The 9,399-nt window shown below is 40.6% G+C and overlaps 1 pseudogene; it reads left to right on the top strand.

Moving 5' to 3' along the window:
* The first annotated feature begins 1,322 nt into the window (after positions 1 to 1,322).
* On the top strand, positions 1,323 to 9,081 carry LOC129471398 (ATP-binding cassette sub-family F member 2-like; annotated as a pseudogene).
* Positions 9,082 to 9,399: the final 318 nt, after the last annotated feature.

The following is a 9,399-nucleotide window of genomic DNA, read 5'->3' as shown; positions in this document are numbered from 1 at the left end:
TTTTCTCCTTAAACTGGCCCATGGCTCTTGAATAAATACAATAATACATTTTTCACACTTATAGGGAGTACATGGTATAACATACCTAACAACTTTCAGGAAGCCTAATAAATTATCACCAATTATAAAATTCTGAGTATAGGAAGTCATTCGTTTGGAAAAGAACACCAAATAACATTATTAAAAAAAATTAAGGGGCTAAGGGCATATTTAGATATCTCTTTGGCACCCAATATAGCAGCCTATGATAATAAAGTTATATTTTTTCCTTATTATTACTGATGTAATATAAAAGCCTCCTGTAAAGATCAATATGACATTTGAAAAAAAGAATCCAGGAATAAAAGCATGCATATATTTAGTGTAATATTCTTTGCTTTCCTTAACTTGGAGCGTAAAAGCCTTTTAGTAACTGATGTAAAATTCTTAAAATAGACTGCATTATCTCCAACCATATTATCTATTCCCATAGGTCATACAATGACAAAGTTTCCACCAGAATACCGGGAAATATACAAAAGGAGTCAGTACCTGGTATTGTTTTCTTCATGTCTTTTGGGAGAGAAGCTAAATTTGATTCTGATTTTTAATGTAACATAATAAAAAAGATAAAGATATATTTCAGTTTTTCAAAGCATCATAAGTTAGGGTATGCTATGTTAAGTTTTCTCTGATTTCAAACACCATATAAAAATGTGAAAGCTGAGATGTTACATTCCTACTAATATTCATTCGTTATTAAACCGTTATTTTCTAGATCCCAATTGTTCTAGGTTACAGCAATGAAAACAAAAGCAAAACACATTTCTTGCTGTGGTAGGCGGCCTCTAAAATGGCCCCCAACGATCTCTGCCTTTTGGTACTCACATCCTTGTATCATACCCTCCCCCGAGTGTTTGCTGAATCTGTTGATTCACTTCTAATGACTATAATACAGGAAAAGAAATGCGATGCCATTCCAAGATTAGGTTATGAAAAGACTGGCTTGCTCAAGCTTTCTCCTGCCCTCTTTCTCTCCAGGAGTCCTCACTCTGAAGAAAACAACTTACCTGGCATGTTGTGAGCTGCCTATGGAGAGGTCCATGTGTCAAGGAACTGATATCTCTGATCAACATCCAGTGAGAACCTGGTGCATGCCAATGGCCATCTGAGGGAACATGGAAGGGCATCTTCTGAGACTTCCCAACTAGGTGTATGAGTGAGTTTGGAAGTAGATTCTTCTCCAGTTGAGCCTTGGGTTGATTATCATCTCTGCTAATACCTTGATTGCAAGATACCTTGATTGCAAGATACCTTGAGTCAATGGCACCCAGCTAAGCTGAAACCAGACCTGACCCAGAGAAACTGAGATAATAAATGTTTATTGTTTTAAGCTGAGGGTAATTTGATACACAGCCATAAATAATGAATACAGTTGCCCTCGTTGTTTATATTAAAATATTTACACCAGACCTAAGGAGACATTTTGGAGTACAGGGGATACAAGAAGAAATGTGGACAGCATGGCAGTTCCTCAAAAAATTAAACATAGAATTAAAATATGATACAAGAATTTCACTTCTGGGTATATATACTTAAAATAATAAAAAAAAAATATGGACTCAGAGGCCGAGCGGCAAGGCCCAGCTGCCTGCAATAACAGTAACCTAACCCTGTGGATCATCATCATGCCCTCTGACCTGGCCAGGAAGAAGGCAGCCAAAAAGTAGGAGGCTGTCAAAGCTTGACAGCAGCCCAGAAAAGGACATGAAGAAAATGGAGATGCTGTCACAGAACCACAGGTGGCAGAAATGAGGCCAATGGCAGAGACACGGCAGAAGTGGATTTGCTGACCAAGGAGCTAGAGGACTTTGAAATGAAGAAGGCTGCTGCTTGAGCTGTCACTGGCATCCTGGCCTCTCATCCCTGCAGTACTGATGTTCACATTATCAACCTCTCACTCACCTTTCACGGTCAAGACTGCCCAGTGACACCAAACTGGAATTGAACTCAGGCCATCATTATGGCCTCATTGGCTTAAAAGGAATTGAAAATTCCATGCTGCTCTCTGCTATTGGGAAACGTGAAGTGCCCGTCCCTGAGCACATCGACATCTACCATCTGACTCGAGGGATGCCCCCTAGTGACAAGACACCCTTGCAGTGTGTGATGGAAGTCGACAGCGGGCCATGCTGGAGAGGGAGGCAGAGTGACTGGCTCATGAAGATGTGGAGTGTGAGAAGCTCGTGGAATTCTACAAGCACCTGGAGGAGCTGGATGCCGATAAGGCAGAGATGAGGGCCTCACAGATCTTGCACAGACTGGGTTTCACACCTGCCATGCAGTGCAAGAAGCTAAAAGACTTCAGTGGGGATTGTAGGATGAGGGTTGCCCTTGCCAGAGCCCTCTTTATTCGGCCCTTCATGCTCCTCCTGGATGAGCCCACCAACCACCCGGACCTAGATGCTTGCATGTGGTTGGAAGAAGAACTAAAAACTTTTAAGCATATCTTGCTCCTTGCCTCCCATTCCCAGGATTTTCTGAATGGTGTCTCTACCAACATCATTCACATGCATGGCAAGAAACTGAAATATTATATGGGTAATTATGATCAGTATGTGAAGATGTGGCTAGCGCTGGAGGAGAGAGCCAGATGAAGAGGTTTCACTGGGAGCAAGATCAGATTGCACACATGAAGAACTACATTGCGAGGTTTGGTCATGGCAGTGCCAAGCTGGCCTGGCAAGTCCAGAGCAAGGAGAAGATGCTACAGAAAATGATGTCATCAGGACTGACAGGGTCGTGAGTGACAAGACACTGTCATTTTATTTCCCACCATGTGGCAAGAAGCCTCCACCTGTCATTACGGTGCAAAATGTGAGCTTCAAGTACACAAAAGATGGGCCTTGCGTCTACAATAATCTAGAATTTGGAATTGACCTTGACACACAAGTGGCTCTGGTAGGGCCCAGTGGAGGCAAGGAAGTCAACTCTTCTGAAGCTGTTAACTAGAGAGCTACTACCCACAGACGCATGATCTGAAAACACTTTCATGTCAAGATAGGGCGTTACCATCAGCATTTACAAGAGCAGCTGGACTTAGATCTCTCGACTTTGGAGTACATGAAGTGCTACCCAGAGATCAAGGAGAAGGAAGGAATGAGGAAGATCATTGGGCCATATGGTCTCACTGGGAAACAACAGATCCTGAACTTGTGAGATGGGCAGAAGTGCCAAGTGTTTCTGGCTTGGCTGGCCTGGCAGAACCCCCACATGCTCTTCCTGGATGAGCCCACCAATCACCTGGATATTGAGACCATTGACGCCCTGGCAGATGCCATCAATGAGTTTGAGGGTGGTATGATGCTGGTCAGCCATGACTTCAGACTCATTCAGCAGGTTGTACAGGAAATTTGGGTGTGTTAGAAGCAGAAAATCACCAAGTGGCCTGGAGACACCCTGGCTTACAAGTTGCACCTCAAGTCCAAGCTGGTGGATGAGGAGCCCCAACTCACCAAGAGGACCCACAATGTGTGAGACCTCTACCTGGGCTCGGGTCAGGATAGCCATCTGGGAACTAACAGCTGCTATCCTGACCAGCTGCTCAGGACTGGACCCTGGGGCTATGCATCCTGCATTGCTGCAATATCACTCCCCCAGCCTCTCCCCTGCCCCTCAACCTGCCTTAGTGGCACTCTCTTATCTACAGCTGGACAGTATTTGTCCATTTCCTGTCCTCCTTCCAGTTACATCTGTCTATGTCTGGACTCGGCTGGCCGTTCCCTCCAGCCTCTTGCTGGTTACCTTACTCTGAATGTGATGCAGTCAGAGGCACCTGCGGGTTAGCCCAAGGCCCCAAGCCCTAGATTTGGCCCGCGAAGGAGCTTAGGATCCTCGTTTTCTGGGTTTTGGTGATGTTGGAGGAATACCCCCCAGTCCACTGCTCCCATTCCTTTTTGCTTCTGGCTTGGCACTCTGGACAAGGACCTTCATCCTGATTAGTTTTTAAATAATTATTTAACAGCGTAACTTTTAGACCTGCGTGACATCTACAAAGAGCCCAATAAAGAAAGAGGAAGCCATGGTCCCTAAAAAAGAAAAAAAAAATCAGAGACTCAAACAGATATATGTATAGTTGTATTTATAGCAGCATTATTCATAATAACTAAAAGCTGGAAACAACCCAAGTGCCCATAGATGGATAAATGGCTAAACAAAATGTGGGTTGTGCATACAATAAAATATTATTCAACCTTAAGGAGAAAGAAAATTCTGACATATATTACAACACGGATGAGACTTGATGACATTCTGCTAAGTGAATTAATCATATAAATGCTGTATGATTTCACGTATATGACGTACCTAGAGTTGTGAACTTCATAGAAACAGAAAGTCAGATGGTGTTTGCCATGGGTTTGGAAAAGAGGGTGATGGGGAATTATTGTTTCACAGGTATAGAGTTTCAGTTGGGAAGATAAAAGGAATTCTGGAGGTAGCAGTGGTGGTTGCACACTGTGAATGTACTCAATGTCACTGAACTGTACACTTGCAAATGGTTAAAATGGTCAATTTTATGTTAATACATATATATATATACACACATATATATGTAAAATATATATTTATATATTAGGCTGAGTGTTGTTGTTGCCCAGGCTGGAGTGCAGTGGTGCTGTCTCAGCTCACTGCAACCTCCGCTTCCTGGGTTCAAGCGATTCTTCTGCCACAGCTTCCCAAGTAGCTGGGATTATAGGTGTGCACCACCACATCTGGGTAATTTTTTTATTTTTTTCAGTAGAGACAGGGTTTTGCCATGCTGACTAGGCTGTTCTCAAACTCTTGACCTCAAGAGTGGTGGCATGAGCCACCACACCTGGCCACATGTATTTTATCACAGTAAAAAAGAAAATATGTATATACAGGAAAAGAAAGAACTAATGTAAAGGAACACCTTTACCATACTCCCACACTTTCCCTAAGCTCAGACAATTGACGATTAACTGAGTAAATGTCAAAGTTTGGTGAATCAGAATCACAAGAATAGTCAAGGTGCGAGGTCGATGCTCTTGGTGGTGAAGGGATGCATTGGTGATGCTTCCCCACCCCACAGAGAATCAAGAAGTGTCAGAGTTGCTTAAATACACAAAATAATAAAATCACATTCAGCAGAAAGAGACACAGAAAGCAAAGGTAACAGAGCTTCCAAGCCAATGTGGACATTATAGATAATCAGGTGAGACGAGGTAATAGAGAACTACAGAATGTTTTGTCTGGGAAACGTGGCATAGCCTTGACTGGTCACTGATGTGGTGGTGATGTGTAAGCCCAGAGATTATTTAGAAATTGCCCTGGTCCGCATAATTGGAGGAGCTTATGTGAGTGGGGTATTTAGGGTTAGGCTGTTCATGGCGCTTCACACAAAACTGAATCTAGTCTACCATCCAGCTAGTCAAGAGACAGAATGAGAGGTGAGGATTTAGGGCCAGACTGAGAAAATACATTCAGGCAGAGAACACGTGGATACAAACTTCTGAGAAAACGTATAAGGCCTTTGTTTTTACACCTACAGGTAAGATTTAGAGGACAAAGGTAACCAAAAGTGTATCAGGCTGTCAGATGAAGCCTCCCTGCTGAGTCCTCCTGCATGGAGAACTAGAATATGAATCTGCCCTGTTGGATCACACAGGAGGCTTGGGGATACCATATCACTCTCTAAGCCTAGGGATGAAAGTCTCTAAGTCCTACTGTCACTTTTTCAGACTCTAGGTTTTTTGATTTCTTCAACATCCGAATACAGTGTGAAGAGGACTTAATACAATTGAAATGTTATCTTATGACTTATTTCTCAGGGTTTTTGGTTCCAAAAGTTGCCTTACTCAGTGGTGGTGAATGCAGAGCGAGGTGATGACAGAGTCTAGGAAGAGACTTCTAACACAGTGCTCACCAGTGGCTCAGTGAAGGCTCAGGGTCACATGACAACACAGTATTACACTGTTCTGAAGGGTAACAAAGAAGAAAAAAAGCTAAGTGGGAGATCACAGTGGATACGGGACCAAAGGCAGGAGAAGCGTTGTGCCCTCTCTATCAATGACCCGCTTCCTTTTATCATTTACACTTCACATTTGAGTGTTATTTATATCTTTGACTACTGACATGTCAATTATTAATAAATGTTTGGTTTAGATCATATCAGCTTAATTGTGAAGTGAGGTAGATCATAAACTTGCTATCTTCATTCTTTTAATATTATTGGGTTATACAGGACACTGAAGTTGATCACAAGGATACACAGATGATTAATTTTCAACTCTTTTTTTTCCCTTCAGCGGTCTGAAATTAAGTGGCAGGAGATAAACATTTGTCTTGCAACATGATCTGTGGGATAACAGAGGTCTGGCAAGGGTGCAGAGAAGAGGGAGTGCTTGTGAGGGCTAGAAGCCTTCCTAGGAAAGGTAGATGTCTTGAATAGTTCTACTCTGTGGAGACGCAGGAGAATGTGAGAGGGCTTGAAGCAGCCAGGCAGATGTTTTAAAACTGCTACAGCCCTGGATATGGATAGCAGAGGGAGGTACAGCCTGACCCTCCTGGGTTCTGTAATTGGGGCTGTGATTCCCTGTAGACGATGGGGCACTAGTGATAGAAATGAGATGATCAAATTTGTGTATTTTTTGGAGTTGAAAATCATAAAAAGGAATTGTTTAAGGAAAGTTATACATGCTATTAATTTCTGAATTATATGAACCTGCTTCCTTCACTTTCTCTCTCTCCCTCCACATTTTGTAAGGTCAACAGTGATTACCCAGATGGAGAGAATTCTCTCCCACCTCACTCCTTATCCACCCCAACACTAACCTGGGGATATAATAGAAGATCATGGTGGAATTAGCATTAAAGAGTTTAAACAAAACAACCAATTTATCTGTAAAAATTTATTTACTGTCAATATAATATTATTTAAAAAATATTTTTGGTGATCTTTTTATCTGAGAGACAAAATTGATCATTGTGGTTCTTATATTTCCAAAACAGAAGAAAGTTAAAAAAATGCATCTTTCTTTCTTTAGAATTTGAAATTCCCTCTCTTTTGTTGTAGTATCTTCTTCCTTCCTCCTAAATATTATATATGCTATTACTTTTATTTTAAATTACTTTTGAAATGTTATCAAATTAATGGTGATATGGTGAAAGTTTTATTTATGAAAAAGGTAACCAGAAAACGAATATAAAAACAATATTTCATAGATAATGAAAAACAAAGTTTTGCCAGCTTGGATTCCTTTCTTGAGTATACGTATATATATGTGTATCTATGTATATGCACCAGTTTGGTTCCATTAAATGTGTACTATCCATTGAATTATTATAAAAATAAATACTTGTATTATGAAATGGAACATGAGACATTACCATACCATGAGAATTCTGTACTGTAAAAGCAAAAGTAATATAATCAGCAAGGTAAAAATAGCTTGAAATTTTATAATATCAGGACTGTTTCATAATGAGCCTGACAAACATTAGTTACAGCTAAATATTTTGAATGATTTGATAGGGTGTTCTGTTCTTCTTACTTTGGAATTAGTTCCTGAGAATATTGAGTATGGAAGTTTGTTGAGAATATTTGAAAAGTCCATAAAGAAATATTTTGCAGTATCAACAAGGAGCAGTAGCAATAGCAAAGCAACAAAAGAAAACAAAACCAAAAATAAGACAAACTAAAATACCAGGCATATGTGAATTACTTTAAGGCTGAGGTCTAAATTATTTTTTTTTCTACAAGATAATGTATTTTTCTTCCTGAAAATTATGAGTTATTAGGACTACTGCTTTCTCTTCCTTTCTATTGTGCATTCATTAGACGATGGGTTTTGGAGTACCATGTACGTGTCACTATACATAGGTGCCCTTGTAGAGCCAATAGTTGAATAGAGGACACAGACCAGAAAACAGTAAATTAGAAATGAAATAAGAACTGAAGAGCTTACACTGGATATAGCAATGAGGAAGTTGCCGTGGTGGGAGCTGCTTCTTTAAAGTATTAGTTATTGTGATGGCTTGGAGAAAGAGGGGTGGAGAGATTTTGGAGACAGACTACAGACATTTTCATTAAGTTTTGCTGTGAAGGTTGAAGGTGAACGGGGTGTGATATGGTTTGGTTCTGTATCTACGCCCAAATCTCATCTTGAATTGTAATCCCCACGTGTCGAGGGGGAACCTGGTGGGAGGTGATTGGAACATGGGGATGGTTTCACCCATGCTGTTCTCGTGATAGCAAGTGAGTTCTCACGAGAGCTGATGGGTTTCAAAGTGTTTCACAGTTCCCCCTTCACTCTCTCTCTCTCCTGCCGCCTTGTGAAGGAGGTCTCTGCTTCTGCTTCACCTCCACCATGATTGTAAGTTCTTTGAGGCCTCTCCAGTCATGTGGAACTGTGAGTCAAATAAACCTTTTTTGTTTATAAATTCCACAGTATCAGATAGTATCATTATAGCAGTGTCAAAATGGACTAATACAGGGCTTAAGGGTGAAGGGAAGAATTGTACTTCAAGTTCACATACTAAACAGAGGGAATCAGGGGAAAGAGAGGGGTTGAAGATACAGGAGGAACAGCCACAATATACAGTAATATACTTAGGTGTGGAAATAGGTGAAACCCACGGGCTTGTAAGTATAGGAATTATATACAATTTGAACTTCAAGTAAAGAATGGATTGAGCATCCTTTACAGTTCTATTTGAGGTAAGACTAATTGAGGCAGAAGGCAGGCTTTTCTCACCATGTTATTTGCTTCTCTACCCAGTTTTCTGTAATGTGGAATTTGGTAAAGCAAAAACAGCTAAGCCAGGGGCCATTTTTATCACAGACTTTAATAAAGGGTATCACAGCTAGTTCTAAAATAATTACTTACAAAAGCAAAAACAATACATTGGGATAAGAACAGCAAGGAGTTCTTAAGAGGCTTCATATACTTCCAATGATTTCAGTGAAAATTAAAAAAGGTGCAATGATACCTTTGTGGATTAATACAATTTTACAATGTTAATCTGTGTATGTTTTTCTATGTTTTGTTTTCCTTTTTCTTTGGTCTGTTTAGGAGGCATTTTTCCACTGTGGACACCAAACCAGGTATGGACAGAATGCAAAGGAGACTCCAAGTCTGTCTGGATTTTGTTTTCTGAAAGCTGAAGTCTAGAAGAATTTGAAGAAATGATGGAAGAGTTAAAAAAAAAAAAAAGGTGATTCAAGGGTATAGACAAAATGTGTTGAACACATTGTACTGTAGAGTGGTGTTTCCCTGCCACACTGGAAAAATTTCCCCGTTATTTAGAAGTTTGGGGAAGGAGCTGAGGAAGAAATTTCAAGGTACTGAGAGTTGCAACAATCTACTCTTTGTATCAATTAGCATTGCTGGAGAGTTT

The sequence above is a fragment of the Symphalangus syndactylus genome, chromosome 21 (genome assembly GCF_028878055.3).
Source record: "Symphalangus syndactylus isolate Jambi chromosome 21, NHGRI_mSymSyn1-v2.1_pri, whole genome shotgun sequence".
NCBI lineage: Eukaryota > Metazoa > Chordata > Mammalia > Primates > Hylobatidae > Symphalangus > Symphalangus syndactylus.
This window is presented reverse-complemented; position numbering and strand designations above follow the sequence as displayed.